General features: G+C 37.4%; 1 long non-coding RNA gene across 1 annotated transcript in view; it reads left to right on the plus strand.

Moving 5' to 3' along the window:
• Positions 1-17,541, plus strand: part of LOC148189250 (uncharacterized) — an 86,948-nt gene extending 69,407 nt beyond the window's left edge. The window contains exon 4 of the long non-coding RNA XR_015776901.1: positions 16,710-17,541. This is a non-coding gene — a long non-coding RNA (uncharacterized LOC148189250). The remainder of the gene's footprint in view (positions 1-16,709) is intronic.
• The last annotated feature ends 228 nt before the right edge of the window (positions 17,542-17,769 follow it).

The raw sequence follows: 17,769 nt of genomic DNA on the forward strand, positions 1-17,769 counted from the left end.
TGGATGGGTGACATTTGTCTTTAGTTCCACACAAGCTTTGATTTTTTTTTTGGGTTAGGGTTAGGGTTTCTGTGTGTGTGTGTGTGTGTGTGTGTGTGTGTGTGTGTGTGTGTGTGTGTGGATGAGGCGGAGATTATATGCAGGTAGCTGTTACACCAAGAAAATGAATGGTTTAAACTTGATTTTAATCACATTCACAATGCACATCTCTCACAGACAGAGAAAGATGAATAGAGACAAATCTAAAATTTATAGAATTCTACAATTTGCATAAAGTGTATTATCTAAACATGTAAGTGAAAAGTAAGGGGGTTGAAAAGGTCATTAAAATTTAAGTATATTGAAGGCAGAGTATGGGCATTATCTATCAATCCATCAATCTGCTACTTACTTAATGTATAATTGTTATAAGACGGGCAGCAGTCAAGCCTAGTCTGCATATAATATGCATGACTATGAATGGAAGTAAAAGTGAAAGGTGACACTTTTTGATGTATAGTTCTTTTTTATATTAATGTTTGAATAATATGTGCCTGGAGGGTGGGCCATAAATTAAAATGGAGAATTGAGGTATAAATTTTTATGAGTCATCCTCATCTATTTCCATTATGTATTTAAAAATGAAAGAATCACTGTTATTTGGATTAAACAGACAATCTTACACTGCATTCCTTCAAGCAGACAGATTAAAGGTGCATTCAGGAATCTTCCATTTTCCACCGACAGCCTCACAGAGAATGCATTAACAAAAACTACAGCCCAGACCAAATGCTTCATGTTTTTTTCCTGGGCTTTTTTAACAGTTTAATATGTAATTTTAAAGACAGATAGGTGATTATTTGGGGACCCAGCAGCTCACCTGGTAGCTATGTCCGTGATTCCAACCCATGTCCCTTTGCTGTTTGTTATCCACCCTCTCTCCTCCTCCGTACAGAGCTGTCCTATAAAATAAAGGGCAAAAAAGCCCAAAAAAATTATTTAAAGAAAGTAAAACCCAACAACAAATAGATAGCTGATTGTTTAGTCTCATTCCCAGGTCCATGCTTTGACTTTGGGTGGCGTGGTCATTTGTATTTGACGACATGAGACTCAGCAATCAACTATTTTTATCCGAAATTACATACTGAACAGGGCTCATCAATTAGGGCTGCCCGATTGCCGGAGCAACTAAAGTGCCACGTGGAGCTAATAAATATAGCAACTCACTAGCTAGTTGGGCGAGTGATGAAAAAGAATTAAACATGTTGTTTTTACCAGAGCTGCTGATTGACATAGCTAAAGAGGAAGCCATCTTGCTACTTCTACTTAAATTAAGATTAACATAACAATAATGTTTAGGCTTTGTTGTTGTTTGACCACTACTAATAAATAACTTTGCATGGAGGCAATTAAAAAAGGACTTTGGTCAAGTCAATTTCTGACCTATTTGAAACAAAATGAGACATCGGAGGACGTTTAGAAATTTAGACACTGGATTGTGAACATTTCTGATGATTTTTTTCTTTCATTTTTTTATATTTCATTGACTAAACGACCAATCGAAAAAAAATAGTCCACAGGTTTCTAATGATTGGTTCCAGCCATGCATTTATTCCTCATGGCGTTAACCAATTTGATACTGCTTTCTAACCATTTTATTGGGATTATTATTGAGCAGGTTATGATATAAAGAAGCTCTGGTTTAGCTTGAAGAGTCTATAGTCAATGTTCCACAACCCATCGAAGAAAACTCTCTTCTATAAATGCTGCCACCCCAGCTGCGGGACTCGCCCTGGGAGCACGCGATTACACATAAAAGGACAGTGAAGGAGAAGCTGCGGGGTCTTCAGCTGACGGCTCGTGTGAGAGCCCCAATGAGGATTTTTAACAAGATGAGCAGTGAGGCCAGAGTTACTCTAGCTAAGCTCTCCCCCTCTGCATATTCCTGTAAGAGGATGCTTTTTTATCCAAAGGTGGGATAAAAATAACATACTTTGTGTGTGTTTCTGTCACGGTATGGCATTTGGAAAGTAGTGGCTCATGTAACTGGAAACAGTGGTGTCAATTAATCAAGAGTTTATAGGCTGTGCTCTGCAAGACATCAAAGTTTACTGCTCTAATAGCAGAGATTGCTATTTGAAACGGGCCGACTCTGTTCAAGTGTCTAACATACTGCAACTTTATATTCCTTATATATATACACTACAAATAGCCAATACGTTGACAGAGAAGAACTGTGTTGGAGGGTGTGAAATCGGATCATATCAGCCTACTTGTAATGAAATAACACTTTATAACTCAGTCACTATCCACTCCTCTCCCTGTGCTCTAACACCGCGCCCAATTGATATGCTGTCTAATCGTCTGCTAGGAGCTGATGTGATATAAATGAAAGTAATTAGGGAAATGTCAAACATAATTAATAAAACAGGTTTAAGTTGTGAAAACACTTGTCAGCGGAATGAATGAAGATTTCGCCTCCTGTCTCCCCAATGCTGCCCTCCCCTTTTTTTGCCGCTGTTCAATTAGGTCACAGATTGCTCCTAAGTTACCGCTCCCCTCACACTTTCCCTTTTACCCTCTATCTCTTGTTCTCACTGCCTTTCCAATTGTATGCATGGAGACCTGAGAGAAAGGAGGGGGAGCCACCATCCTGTGGAAGGGAAATAAATTTGCCTGTCCATCCACCGCCTGGATGAAATTAATTGCAGACTCCTCATGCTGTCTGGGTACAACTGGGGCATTAACATAAGCAATTTGCGTCCAACTTCTTCTGCCGGCTGTTTAATAGAGCATCGGACCTGGCCGATAAGGCTTAAGGTCCCTGACGCATTAGCATTTTCATAATATCAAAATATTATAGCACCATGATTTGCTAAAGCCCATTCATTATTGATAAGAACAAAAGGTTTTATAAATTACAAAAGGGGAGCATGACCTATAATTACGGCAAGCAAATTAGGGTGTGCAGTAAAGTCAGTTACATTTTGAAGGAAAATAATGATGCAGGAGACCTTTCTCCTTCCCTCAGGATTGAAAAAATAATAGATTCCTTCACAGCCTCACATGGGGTTGAGGAGCATGCTCGCAGGTTCATGGGGGACAATGTCTGCACAAGAACAAGAGCAAGTGTCCCTGGCCCATGCATTGTCACTGCATGCATAACATGGACCATTAGACAAGTTAGTTTTGGTTAATGAACATACTTAAACCAAGAGAGATGTTTATGCAAATAAACAAATTTATAATTCACAACAGTTTGACAGAGCAGAACCGTCAAATAACAGGGTTGGAGAGCACCCCAAAAAAGTGATGTAGTGTGTTAATTTAGGACCTGATTTGTGAGAGATGCAGTGTCACAAAACTCTGTTAGTTGTGGTTTGAGACAGACAGAAATACAGTTCTGTAAATGACTTTTTTAAAGAATTTCTTTAAATTAATAATAGTATTAAAAATTATTATGACCTTGTTAAATCACAGAGTGACAGTTCATCTAACCAAATTTACTTTAATTATTGTTACTTTTAGTAAAAATCATATTGTTGTAGATGTGTATCTCTATCGATTATTCAATTTTATTGTTGTTTTAGTAATTGTATTAACCCTTAAGGACTGTTTGGGGCATTTGACGCTTTTCATTCTTCTTTTATTTTGATAATTTTGGCTGTGTTCATGCGTATGGCATACATTTTGGCAGGTTGGTGTATTTTTGTTTAATCTTGAAATTTCCAGCTGAGCTTTTACGATAACTCTAAAACACACCGTGCAAACAAAATTATTACATTCATGCAAAAAAAAAGCTCCATTGAAACCAGACTGCAATTTTTGATCCCATAGCCATCAAGCATAAAAACACGAATTGTGTAATAATTTTTTGTGGGGGGTTTTTTCAGCTAAAAACATATTGGCATTATGACAAAAACCTGCCATTTAAAGGGTTAAAATTAAGGAAATTAATGGATATTTGTTATGTATGATTAGGACTGATGCTGGTTAAAAAATAAACTCAATTCAAGTAGAAAATTATATTAATGTACAATATTTTTTTTAAGCTTGATTTTGAAAGTGCATTTTGTGTGCAGAGAGATGTAAGTGAGTGTAATATCAAAGTGGGCCGAAAGGGCTAATAGCAGTAGTAGTTATTATTTTGTTGGGTCTCTGTTAAACAACATTTTTTAAATGCTACTGCACTAAACATGTGAGCCTACAATTGAGAGAACAGGAGGATATTTTGACACAACAAGATAGCAGACCTGTGTTGGCCAGTGTTAGTGATAAGATGATCAGACTCAGCTAAAAAAAAATTAGAAGTGGTTTTCCGTGAACTCTTTTCAGATAAAAATTATATAATAATAATAGAATTGATATAGAAAAATTCTTTAACAAGCGTACAAATCTAAAATTTCAATGATAAAATGCGTAGTTTTCCACTCTTACAGGGTGGCCACAGGTCCTTAAAAAGTCTTAAAATGTCTTAAATACACATTAACTAATAAAAGGTCTTGAAAAGTATTATTGTCTTAAATTGAGATTGGTGGGTCTATGATGTTTCCAATGCTGGCACTGCAGGGAACACTGCATGCACACACTGCCCCTATTGTCGGCCGCTTTATGTGTTATGATCACACAATAAGTCTGCATCATTAGTCTAAGGCAATGCTGGCCAGCCTGCTTGTTAGTTTATTTTTTCTGTGCAGAGCAGACATCAGTATGTTTACTTGAAAAGAGTATATTTTCATTTTTGGTGTGTATTTTCATTGCATTCATTCATTCATTCATTTTTATGACAGTAAACTAGATGCATCATTGGTTCATCATTTTAAGACGTCATCCTCAGCTTAAGGAAACACTAATCAACATTTCTGACTGTTTTCTAATATTTTATAGGCCAAATAATTAATCAATTACTCATGGATATAATTGACAGTTTAATTGACATTGAATGTAATTGATATTTGCAGCCCTTCAAAGGAAAGAAGGAGTCAATATATTGCCCCTTCAGTTTACATTAAAGGTTAAATGATGAAAACATGCTGTCCCAAACAAAACAGACTGATGTAGTCATTTTTTAAAAGTCAAGCAGTTGTTGGCACTCACATGGATCAACACAGAACACTAGCAGTGCTGTATGCTGTGTCACCAGAGCACAGAGCTGGCATGCTGTTACTCTCCTCTCTTTCCATTTGTGTCATATTTTCAGGTGGGGAACCACAGATGCCAGTTGAGGCTTCAGGGTAGATGAGATAATTGCGCAAGTTCTCAGGAGACGTCCTCCATCATTATCCACTGTTTGTTACTGCGGCGTGTTTGCCCCAGATGACAGGAACGATAAATTTACCAAAACATTTTGTTTAACAACAAAACACAATTCATCTGGCCTGTGCTTTTCTGCAAAGCTACACAGTTTAGTTTTAATTATTTAAGGTGCCTTATTTCATAGTGGTGTTGCCAACTTTGCACACCATCCTAACTCTGATTAAAAATCCAGGTAACATTTGTATTTTTTAGCAATTTCTTTAGTAAATAACAATATAGAACATAAAATAAGGCAGTCATGGTGTAAAAAGAGATATTTGTTCACTTTTGACTGAGTTTGTCAAACTGTTTCCTCTTGCTTTGCTCTTTGCGCTAAGCCAGGCTTAACATGTTGAAAACCTTAAACTGATCATTTCATGTCATCCTGAGTAGAACCGCATCTGAGGGTTCTTCTCATTTATTTCTATTAACATAATTAATTTCACAGTTTGACTTGCTGCCTCATTATTTTGGAACAGGTACTCCTATCCTCCCTGTAATTTACGGTTGATAATAAAACCAATAAGTTGTTGCAGTGTGTAAACAGAGCCATCTGGAAACGCTGTGAAACTTGACTTAAACTTCAGTCTTTCATCCTTTCATGACTCTGTGCACACAAACACAGTGAGTGTTTAATACCTGTGACACACACAGGTCCCTGCTCAGTTTTAGATGGTTTTGTTTAAAGACTGTCAGATTAGCTCGGCTTTAGACTTGTGAAATGTTGTTGGTTTCTATCATATATAATGACTAATTTATTAAAAAGATGTCTCCTTGCTGAAAAAGTTTAGTTTGATTATGGACCAATAGGGGTGGGCCATATGGCCCTAAAATAATATCTGGTTATTTTTTAGCAATAATGATATGGATGATATGATGAAATTCTGAAAATATTTTATTATTAATTTCAATAACAAACAGTTGCAATAAAAAATATGAATTATTAAACAGTTTTTGCACAGTATAACTTCTTACTCTTACTTCTTCTGTAACAGTTCTTCTGTTTTGAAAAATCCAAAACTGCACAAGGACTAGTACACACTCACACATACTGAGTTTATTGTCCAGCGTAGGCTTACATTATAACAGGCTTACTACAAAATGACCTGGCAACACTGATTCCCATGTGCACAACACCACTGATTCCTCTCTGCCAATGTTTCTCCTCTTGTTTTGGAGCCAATTTCTTTAACATGGAGTGAGTAGCAATTTACTTTTAGCCATGCTTGTTGCTGTGCACAATGGTATGACATTATTACATCAACAAGTCGAAATATTGCTATTTGTTATCATATTAAAAACTATACCGGTATTACCATGAACAAAATGACCAGTATACCAATGAACTTTTGAATGACCATTTAATCTACAAAAACTTCTTTTTTTATATTGAAATATTATCACCTTCTAATGTTGACGTTATGAGCTTGTTAGAAAAGAGCTGCTTGTTTACACATCCAGCAGACAAAGAGAAACGTGAGCATTTCTTTGCGGTCGTGTTTCTGTCAGTAGTTACTCTCCTTTAAGCTTTGTTTTTGGTCTCCACCAACCCCTGATTGAAATATCTGACTCTGTAGTAGCTTTAAATGTCGTTTAAATTTTGTCTGTTGGCTACAGTGGGTTATATCAGAGCTTTTCCCAGAAAACACCTGTCTGATGTAGGATTGCAGTGGTATGAGATTTTCACAGTGTGATAATAGTCTAAGAAAATATTGCGGTTTCATGGTGTCATGGCATTACAGAGTTATTATTATTATCAGTCAGAATGAAAACAGAAAGATTTGTTTAAGTTGCACATTTGTTTTCCAACTATAAAATGAAGATATTCTGTCTGTCTGTCTGTGTGTCTGCATTCATTTTTCTCCACAATGCATCGCCCAATCAATCTGAAATTGCATGTCACAAAAAATATTTTTTTAGCCTGCTTATTTGCATTTTTGGCAGCATTTGCACCACCATATGTGTCTGTGGTCTGTACAAAGTTGCGGTGGGCACATCCCCTGAAGTCTGCATGTAGTCATGGTGCGCGTATCTCTGGTTATGGACTAATACTATAATTAGGACATGAACCTATATTTTTTTGTTAAATTGAAGTATGCGTAAAGTCTCCCATTGGAAATGAACAAAAATAAAGGTAAGATTGTCTGACCAGTTGCATTTCTTTCAATATTATAGATTAGCAAATGTACATGGTATGATAATCAGCAACTTTCATGTCCCGGTATACCTTAAAAACAGTATATTGCTTCAACCTTCGTCTCATAAGAATATTGACTACTATAGCAGGGCTGCTATGGTAGTCAATCAAAGGTTTTAACAGGAAACACTATCATAAGCTCAGTTGAGACAGTTGATGGCAAAATCTGTAATAACCCAAATCTGCAAATATTTCAAGAATAGCAGCTGGCAGTATAACACATTTATCTTTAGTTATCAGTGTGTAGCTGGGTATTTAGAGTTGCTACATAGTAATATAACCAGTGAGAATTATTCCCAGTTATCTCACTCATCCATGTAAAGTGGACTCAAAGTTTGATTGCGTCCTATTGGACCCGTCTAATCACTGCCACACTGTGTCCCAGAGTGCTCCAGGCTCCTTATCATTCATTAACCTCTAACTGTGATGTCACTCTGCCCTCTTCATTCCGTCACACAGCATTTCAAGTCATAGATATATTTTGCTGAAGAAACAATGACCATGTGGGGAGAATATATTGTGAATTCAGGGCTTCGTTAAAGGTGACCCCCCTCTCTCTCTATCTCTCTCTCGCTCTCTCTCTCTCCTTGTCCCCCTCTCAATTTCTCTCCATCTAATCTCCCTCTGTCTATAACAATAAGAATTAATTAGCCTGCTTATTTTTCTCTGGTTGTAGAGAGGCTCCCCATCTGGATGGAAGACAGTCCTCTGTGTGCCTGATTAATGGTGTGGAGAGACAGTTGCCAGTTCTGAAGCTTTGCTGTCTGGCCCAGGTCAGAGCTTCCAGAAGGCAACCTAATGTTAGTCTAAGAGAGAGAGAGAGAGAGAGAGAGAGAGAGAGAGAAAGAGAGAGAGAGAGAGAGAGAACCTTAGAGATTATTGTGCTCTTTTATAATGAGCAGGGCCTACCTAAGTTAGTTTGAACAATAAAAAGTTAACATAGCAAAGTCATTAATGGGTCATTATAGGGATAGGAAAGCCTTAAAAAGGAAAAAGCAAACTATTTTTTTAAATAATGAAAATAATATGAAAGATTTGACTAGCTGTACTGTATTATTGTGTCAGATCATACAAAATTGACTCAGTTGCTCTTTAAATTAATCACTTTTGTTCAGGCTGATAGTCTTCAAATTTATTTGTATTCATATTGAAACTATATATTACCACAACTATCCTACCATGGTTATTAGTTTATTTACTACATGTCATAAATAATCATGAGTTTTCCCACCAAGTTTTTGTCATCACAGTCAGGAGATTTGTTTTCTTTAAATATTCTGCATACAAATAATAATGACTCATTACGCAAATTCTTTAAAACAGAAAAAAACAAACAAACTCATATTATTATTTTAAAGCCATATCACCTAGCCCAATTTGAAATGTAACATTTTTTAACATGGCTGTGGTGAAGGTGTGGTTAGGCTAAGGCACCAAAACCACTTGGTTATTGTTAGGAATAGATCATGTTTTGGCTTAAAATTCCCCACTCTTTGTGGCAGAAAAAAACCCAAACATGCTGGTAAAGCAGGGACAGGTTGGCTCAAATGCTGCTGAGAAACACCTGGATGTGCTGCTGAAAAACATCCAGGTTCAGTGACTCAAAAACCACTGCGAAATGCTGCGATGTTCAGCTCAAAACTAACCTTTTAGTGCCACAAACAAGGGTTAAAACTCAACAAACTGGTTGCTACAAAACAATCCAACCGTCAACAAAATAACTTGTTGGTCCTTGAACTGCGGTCTACGGTGGTCTGTAGGTTGGTAGGTGTCAGCTCAAACATTACTCCACTTGTAAAACCTTTATGACATGTATGAAATGTGCAAATGTAGCATAGTGATTGGGTTGTAATTTTACAATATTTAACCCTTTAGGGGGCGGCACAGCAAGAGGGTCCCTGGTTCGAACCCGGGTTGGAATGGGGTTCGGTCTGTGGGCGGGGGCCCTTCTGTGCGGAGTTTGCATGTTCTCCCCGTGTCTGCGTGGGTTTCTCCGGCTTCCTCCCACAGTCCAAAGACATGCAGCTCAGATTGATTGGTGACTCTAAATTGCCCTTAGGTGTGACTGTGAGCGTGTATGGTTGTCTGTCTATACGTGTTGGCCCTGCGATAGTCTGGCGACCTGTCCAGGGTGTACCCCGCCTTCCGCCCGATGACAGCTGGGATTGGCTCCAGCCTTCCCGCGACCCTTACGAGGATAAGCGGTTACGGAAAATGAATGAATGAATAACCCTTAGGGCCCTCTTAAAATCACACACATATTTGTATCACTCCGCGCAAAAAATGCACATTTCAAAATCAAGCTGTAAAAAATATTATACATTAATATTATTTTCTACTCTCATTGAGTTAATTTTTTAACCAACATCACTCCTAATAATAAATATCAAATATTCATTAATGTTCAGAATTTTGACTTTAAATGCCAGGTTTTTGCCGTGATGCCAGTGTTTTTAGATGAAAAAAACCCACAAAAAATGAATTATTTTCAATATACTACATGCAAAGTAGTAGTAGTAGTAGTAGTAATAGTAGTAGTAGTAAAATGTGCCAAACAGTCTCTAAGTGTTAAATATCATCATGTTTGCCAGGCAAGTAAAAATCTCATTGCTCTGTAATAACCAGGCTAAAATCTGGAAGAATTGTCCAGTCAAAGTGATATGTGTTTTGGTTTTTGTCATTACTTTACTTACTTTGGATTTAAACCAGCTAGTTGCTGGGACCAGAAAAAAAGGAAGGGCACAACATCTCTCTTGCCACTGGAGCTTTGACTCATTTGTCACTAATGTGTCAAAGAGAAGATGACATTTACAGGCTGGTGAAGTGAGGGGCCTCCCAGCCCATCAGGCACCCCTGAAGTAATAAATGTTTACCTTTTAGAAAAAGGTCTGTGGGTTCAGACTTTTTCTCTTTACAAGAGAGAGGGCTTCTTTACACACCGGGTTCTCATTTTCTCCACCTATCACTAAATTTGTCAAATAGAACAATTCCGGAGGCAGCATTTCTAGCACTATTATTTGAAATGTACACAATTCTGTCAAGTTGTACATTGCAGTAAGATATTGATTAAATGCACTTTAATGGCAGTATCTTTGTTAATGTGAGTGAAGTCCATAATTGACCTGTTTTTATGGCATGGTTTTTACTTTTGTTCACTTTAACATTGTTAGATGATAAGTTGAAGAATAGAAGAGTAAAGATAAGTGTTGGGAGGCTAAGGCTAATATAATCTTGTTTTCTATAAAGTTAGCATGTCTGTGACCTGCTAGTGACCAAATTTTGTCAAAAATATATAAACAAATCATATGTAGATATCAATACCTAAAAAAAAACTAATTTCTCAAATAATGGCAGAGGGTTGTAATCTCTGTTTCACATAATACTGCAAAAATTACAGCAACTTATTGTCAGGTCAATCCCAAATATGTAATAATAATTTAAAAAAATCTTGACATAATGTACATAGGTTGGGAAAAACACGAATACTGTATAGAAGCCATCACTGTAATTTAAAAATACGCTCAGACCTCAAGAACATAATTCTTTAGTGAAGTGAAGTGAAGCTGTGCTCGTGGTCCTTAAAACTCTATTTTAACTCTTTATTTTTCTTACAAAAATATTAAGGACAAAACTAATGGTGTTGACTATTGTTTCAAATGTTGTTGACCACAGACATGTATGAGGTAACATCTAAGGAGAGCTTTCAAATTTGTAGACATTTTTTGAGGATCTTAACCCTTTGAAACCAGGAGCGACATCACTTTCTTTGAGCTGCTTTCAGACATCTTTTACCAATATTTAAACCTTTGAACTCTTAGAAAATGGATTGATTTCTTTCAAAAACAAGGGAAAAAAAGGCAATGAGCAACTTGGTAAGGAATATTCCACAAACTGCAAAGAAAAATTATTTTTAAAAAGATGAGGGAAAAGTGTTTAGGGAAAAGGGAAAAGCTAGGGGAAATTATATTTATAATTATCATATTTATTCATTTAAAATTTTAAGTACTTTTTCCAGGTGATTTCTTTTTTTTTAAACAGTGTTTTTTGTTTGTTTGATTTCTTTTTTTTCCTTTTTTGTCATCATAATTTTCAGGTAATTGTACTTTTTACAGATTTGTGGCAAATTTTTGGGTCATTTCTTCCGTTTCTCATTGCCTTCTTCCCATGTTTTTAAAATAAATTAAGCCAGTTTGCTCAGGTTTCAGAGGGTTAGTGGAATCCATATTAATGGAGTATGTGAAGGGGATAACATGTAGACATTGTCTACACTGGTCTACACTGATAAAATTTGGACTTATCTTGAATGTTTATATCCCCAGCTGTCTGTATACAGACAACAGCAAAGCAGCTAATACAGCCCTCGCTTCAACAGTCAGTGAATTGAGCTAGTCCTAAATCAATGGAAAGCTGCAGAAATGTGAAAACGAGATGAAGAGAAAACCAATGTCTAGGCCTTGAGGGCCAAGATGCGCAACATCACACCAGACTCTTATCTGTGGACGCGTCTTTCCCCTGAGAAGATTCTGCACTCCAGCAAACAGCAGGATTCAAAGGTATATCAGGTGCATGACCTTAGGGTTAGTGAAATCTACAGCCAAGCAGTATCCGCTGAAAAACACAGACACAGAGCTAGACATCATGTGGCCAGCATACAATTATACACACACATGCATGCACACAATCTCACACTCACACACACACATACGCAGCCAACTCACTGCTCTTTCAGTTTCAAGCTCTCTTTCATACACTCATTAACACAATGCTGTACTTTCTGAGGAATTGATACATGATCACCTATTTTCCATGCATATCTTGTTTTTCTCATGAAAGTATGGCAAACAACATATTTTTCCTACCTTCTGCAGTACCTACTAATTAGATAGGATGAGTTTATTCAAAATTGAATTTGATTTAATTTTGATGGACTTTTCATTATGCCACAGCTTAATGCATAATATGCTGTATCTTATAAAAAAATAGATCCATTATCATTCAGTTTTCCCCTCATTAACCTTTGGTTCATTGCTTAATGTGTCACAGGCCAAAGGCCATTGTAATCTCTCTCAATGGACACACTGTTCTTGATCAATATGCTTCTTGCTCAGCAACTTGCATTGTTTTATTTTCCTGCTCATGTTCCAGAGTAAGGTGTGAAAGGATCATTCCAAGTCTCAAAGGAGAGGCTTCTTTCAATATCCTCAAAGTAGCGGATCCCACCCACTCAATTGTTCTCAACATAATCATATAAAAAGATTCAGGAAGAGTTGTTTTTTATTGTTGTTGTGTTTTTCCTCTGCTGAACAATGCCCTTCCGCCACAGGGTCCCATAACAGCCTACCAGTCTGTGCTCAGCGCACCTCCACCCCTCATCCCACCCTTGCTATCTCGTTTTCCTCATCTGGCCCAGGCCCACTTCCACATCTACATCCCATTGTCTGAGTGAAGGCAGCACGCGCAGGGCTGGGGCCAGTCCAAACATACTCATCTCTCTCTCTGGATGGCTGCCAGTATTCTTTGAAGAATGTCAACTTTGTTTCTTTCCAAATCAATTTAACAGTCATGTTTTAGGAATGGAACCAAGATTACAGTCTCTCTTTTCATCAAAAAAGGTTTTTGTATTTATTTGCACATCTTCTTGTACGTTGGGATTCGTGCATGCATGTGTGTTGGGGAAACCAAATCCTAATCCATCATGCATTCCCCAAGGTGGGCCAGCCAGTGTGTGTGTTTGTCACTGTCCCCTGTCAGGAAAGAGGCTTGGAGCGTGTTCTCCGGACGAACCCCCTTTGGCTGAGGAAGTGCTCCTCTATATTGGCCTCTTTGTGGCTCACTAATCGAGCTTTCCTGTCAGCAGGCTGCACAGTCCCAGTGCAGGGTGCACTACGTGATACAGACCCACTCCGGTGCTCCAAGGGAAGTTCTGGGATCAGCAGATAACAGCACAGCTCCCTCATCTAACACGCAGAATAGTGTTGCCTCTCTCGCTCGCTCTGTCCTTGCATGAATAAGGAAAACACAGATTTGAACCATTTAAAAAATTCCATTATTCAGAGCTCCTGACTGCCAAATAAGTCTCCTTTGGAAAACCCCGTAGCTTCCTTTAAAGTGTATGTGTAACAATGAAATTTTCCAAAATCTGGATCATCACGTATTATCTTCATTACAAAGCTAAACACAGCTGGAAGTCAGAAAATACTCTGTTTAACATGTATATGGCTCTACCTTTTGCATTCCACTGTCTATTCTGGATTGCCAGATTTGTGATTAAAATGACTGTTATCCCTCCCACCTGAATTTTGTACTCCGCAGTGGGCCATTGTGCAAACTGTGGCACTCTTTTCAAAATGTAAGCGGATTTTAGTGCAATCTGAGCAGAGTGGTCACCAAGGACCCATGTTCTGGTATTCAAAACCAATTATAAAATAATAATCTGTAGGTGTCACTTCTATTTAAATGTTCCAGTTATTCAAGCATTCACACGAATGTCAGGGGATTTTTCAAGGACACTGTAGGAAGTAGTGGATATCTTTATGGTGACATTGCTGAATGTCTGATTTTCTCACATGTCCTTCGCAGTTCATTTTAGATGATATATTATTATTCACAGTTCCCAGTTAAAGTGGGCTAGGAGAACTCATGTAACTGTTGCATTTTTTTCTTATGAACTATTTCTACAATAAGGATAAGTCAAGAGTTCCCTACTGATGTGTGTATGTGTGAGAGTGTGTGCATGTGTAAAATACATATAACTGTCACAGAAGATAGAAAGACCCCAATTTTTGGATAAGAGTAATTTCTGTAGGACTGCACCAACACTCTCTCACTCCCATCTCAAATATGGCAGCTTGGTCAGTGGCCCTACGCTTATAACTATTACGCTGTGGGTACCCCTCTAGGGTAAGTTTTTGATGTTCGGGGATGCCGTGTCCGCTCGTGACATGCGACAGGGTCCTCTCAAAATTAACTTCTGTGTTCATAGGAGACATAGGCTGTGATAATTACACTTTAGGTTTAGGAAACCAAACTATTTGATTAGGTTTAGAAAATAACATTTAATATGACATGTATGTCAGGTGATGTTGACTTAATTGCACAATTTAAAAAAAAAACCCTCAACTTTAACTTTTGGTTTCACATGGACACAAACACCAGTCTACCCGATGAAAGGGCTGTGTTTGCCTTGCGCGTCTGTGTCACATGCTGAGGGCCACTGACCAAGCTGGCGTATGTGAAGCAAGTCCCCGGGAACAGCGCCGGGCTTTGAAGCCAATTGTACAAAGTGTCCAAACCGTGGAATTGAACTTGGTCCGTCACATAATGCGATTAGGTCCAAAAAGACTCTTTCTTACATTGTGAACGAGATGTTGTAAATCAGTGGATAATTTTTTTTAGGTACATCTCAGTACCCCCATGAATAGCTTTTATTTAAATCATTATGTTGTTACTTTACTGATAGCTGAATCCAGAATTATTTTCTGACAGTCTTTCATTATTGCGAGCCTGAGACCAGGTGGTTGGGCCTATGGTTGTGGGAGAACTGGGTAATTTTATACCCAGAAATTGAGCTTTTTTGGCTTTGTGTACCACTGAGCATCTTTCATAGTAATAGTTAAGGCCCCACCTCCATTGCTGTATCCAGTTCTCTTTACTTATCCATGATGATCCACTTTGTGTTCTTCCAACGCCATGTCGGCTGTGGAGAATTACAGTGTGACAATTGTTTTAGGTCTGATGGTATTCAGTAAACATGATATTAAAGTTTTTAGTAACCTTTAACACTTCCATCTCATACCACCAACAGCCTTGTGGAGATGTGGTCACAGTTTGCTGCTAACTTCGTGTGTAACCTCTTGGTTAAGAGTATACGTAGTACGTAAGGAGGGTATGGACTCTGACAGGAGATCTTGTGCCCCCTGCCCAATAAATAATGCACCAGTGTGACTACCACACAAGTTTATATTTTTGTTTCAAATTGTACATTTTTATTCAACTCTTACTGATAGATACCGAAACCAAGGTCTTATTTATGTCTATTATATTTTGCTGGCAAAGGTGGAACCCTTTGTTTTGAAAGCTCAATGGGACTGTTTTTTGAAATTGAATTGCAACACTTTAAAATCATACATTTTTTTCTGTATTTCAGTGGTTTAAATAAAAACTACTATTGAATTACAATACTTTTTTTTCTGATAATTTTTGCATTTATTGTGTATATAATATTTTTGGTATCCCACATTCCAAAAGTGGGATTAACAGGCCTTTGAACATTTCTACCAAAGTATTCAAAAAAAAAACAAACAAAAAAAAAACACTTAAAAAGGCAAGAAGTTGTCAAACTACTCAAACAGTTTTATGATTCTGTTACTTCATACTAACTACAAAAGCAGAGTAAAGTCAGACAGCAATTTAGGTCAGATTAAACATGTCAGTCCAGATTTACAGAGTAAAGTAACACGGACACACCAATATTGTGCCTGCCTTTAGATGTAAAGGCCAATGATTACAATTGTCTTCTGTTCACTGCTGGGCAACATATATCTCCAAAGTATGAGATGTGGGTCCCGATATTTGAAAACCAGGAATATCAAATGCGGGTCTGAAGCTGGTGAATTATTATGACTTTTACTGGTGACATTTTCCAGGGGCATATGGCAGCAAGCTCATGGGAGAGCACAGCTTTTTGATGAATACTTTGAGTCAGAGGGACCAAAGGACAGTGCTCGGCATATGTTGCCTTCTGTCTTTGCCTTGTGAAATGATAATGTGGCCTCACTTAAACAAGATTCTGAAGCTACTGAGCTGCCATTTTTAGCAGCAAGAAATATCATGCATGGAGGAAGCGACTACATGTGTGTATGAAAACGTATGTGTGTATGTTTCTGTGAGTGTATTTGATGTCTGTTAGTGCACTGTGTCTTCTTGCTAACTGTGAACTTGCCATAACTGTGAACACAGTGAGAGCTGAAATCAGAGTTGAATTTTGTTTGTGTTGATAATTTCACTTGTACAGAGGTATATTATGTAATTTGACATAAGTGCAGATGTTAAGACATTGATCTTAATTGTAGTTTTTATACATTTTTCATATATCTTGTTATATTGTTCATACACGTGAATCTATGGATAGAGTTTCTTTTTTTTCTTTATGCTGAGATATAAGGTTAACATTGTGTCAGTGAATGGCTGCATGTGGTCATTTGGCCAACCAAGATATCTTCTTTGTCTTCTTTCCCAGGCCACCACGAATCAGATTGGAATGGAAGAGGTTTGGCTGTACAGCAGAGTATGGAGAGAATGACTCTTTGGCGAACGTACCTATCAAAACTTAAAGTAAGCTTTTATTTCATATAACATTATGGTGAATTGTTACTCCTGTCATGTTTAAAGGCTACAGGACGGTGTTGCATCCTGTAATAGCACACACCAAAATTAGCCTGTGTACACTGTTTTTTTAAACATTTGTAAACCCGCTTAAAATAGGCTGTTGTTAATGGTCACGGACAGGCAGGAGAACAGGTAAACAGTGGACAGCAGCAGGAACAGAGCTCTTACAAACTTTTTAGTGGTTTCCTCTCTTCATATATCTCTAAATTATTCAGTCTCTCTTTCAAAATCTGTGCAGTCTAACTTGGAATAATGTTTTAGCGCTGCTTTGAAGGAGACAGACAATAATAAGTGTTGGCACATCATTGTATCTCGCTTAGTAAGGAGCTGAAATTACCGGGTGTTGTATTCCCATTAATGCTAATCAAAGCCGGATCGAATGCCGATCGTGCACATTCCCATTGTATTAAAAAGCCAGATGTTAGTGGCTGTTAACAGGTTTTTTGCATGGTGGGAATGAGGCTTTACATAAAAATGCAACGTGAAAAAAATGTTGCGGACTGTTTAAGCCACATTCTTAATTAGTAATGTTAGCTGAACTTGTTAGCAATGGCTAACTTAATAGGTTTTCCTAATTCAGTTACCAATGGTGGAAAGTAACTGATGATAAACCCAATTTCTCTTTTGAGTACAAATTTGAGGAATGTGTACTTTACCTGAGTTTTTCTATTTTCTTTGCTACTTACCACTTTTACACCATTACATAACAGAGAGAAATATTGTACTTTTTTGAACTGCATTTATATGACAGCTTTTGTTACTCAAAGATTCTGATGTTCTGACATTTTAAAATCAATAATGTAATGATATTATTATACTAATATGACTTAATTGGTCTCCAGGGGGGAAATTCACAAGCTATTGAGCAGTATGTAAAGTAATATATTAAATATAAATTCATGAATCAAAAT

The sequence above is a fragment of the Plectropomus leopardus genome, chromosome 7 (assembly GCF_026936395.1).
Source record: "Plectropomus leopardus strain MGB_pleo_1.0 chromosome 7, ASM2693639v1, whole genome shotgun sequence".
In the NCBI taxonomy this organism is placed as follows: domain Eukaryota; kingdom Metazoa; phylum Chordata; class Actinopteri; order Perciformes; family Serranidae; genus Plectropomus; species Plectropomus leopardus.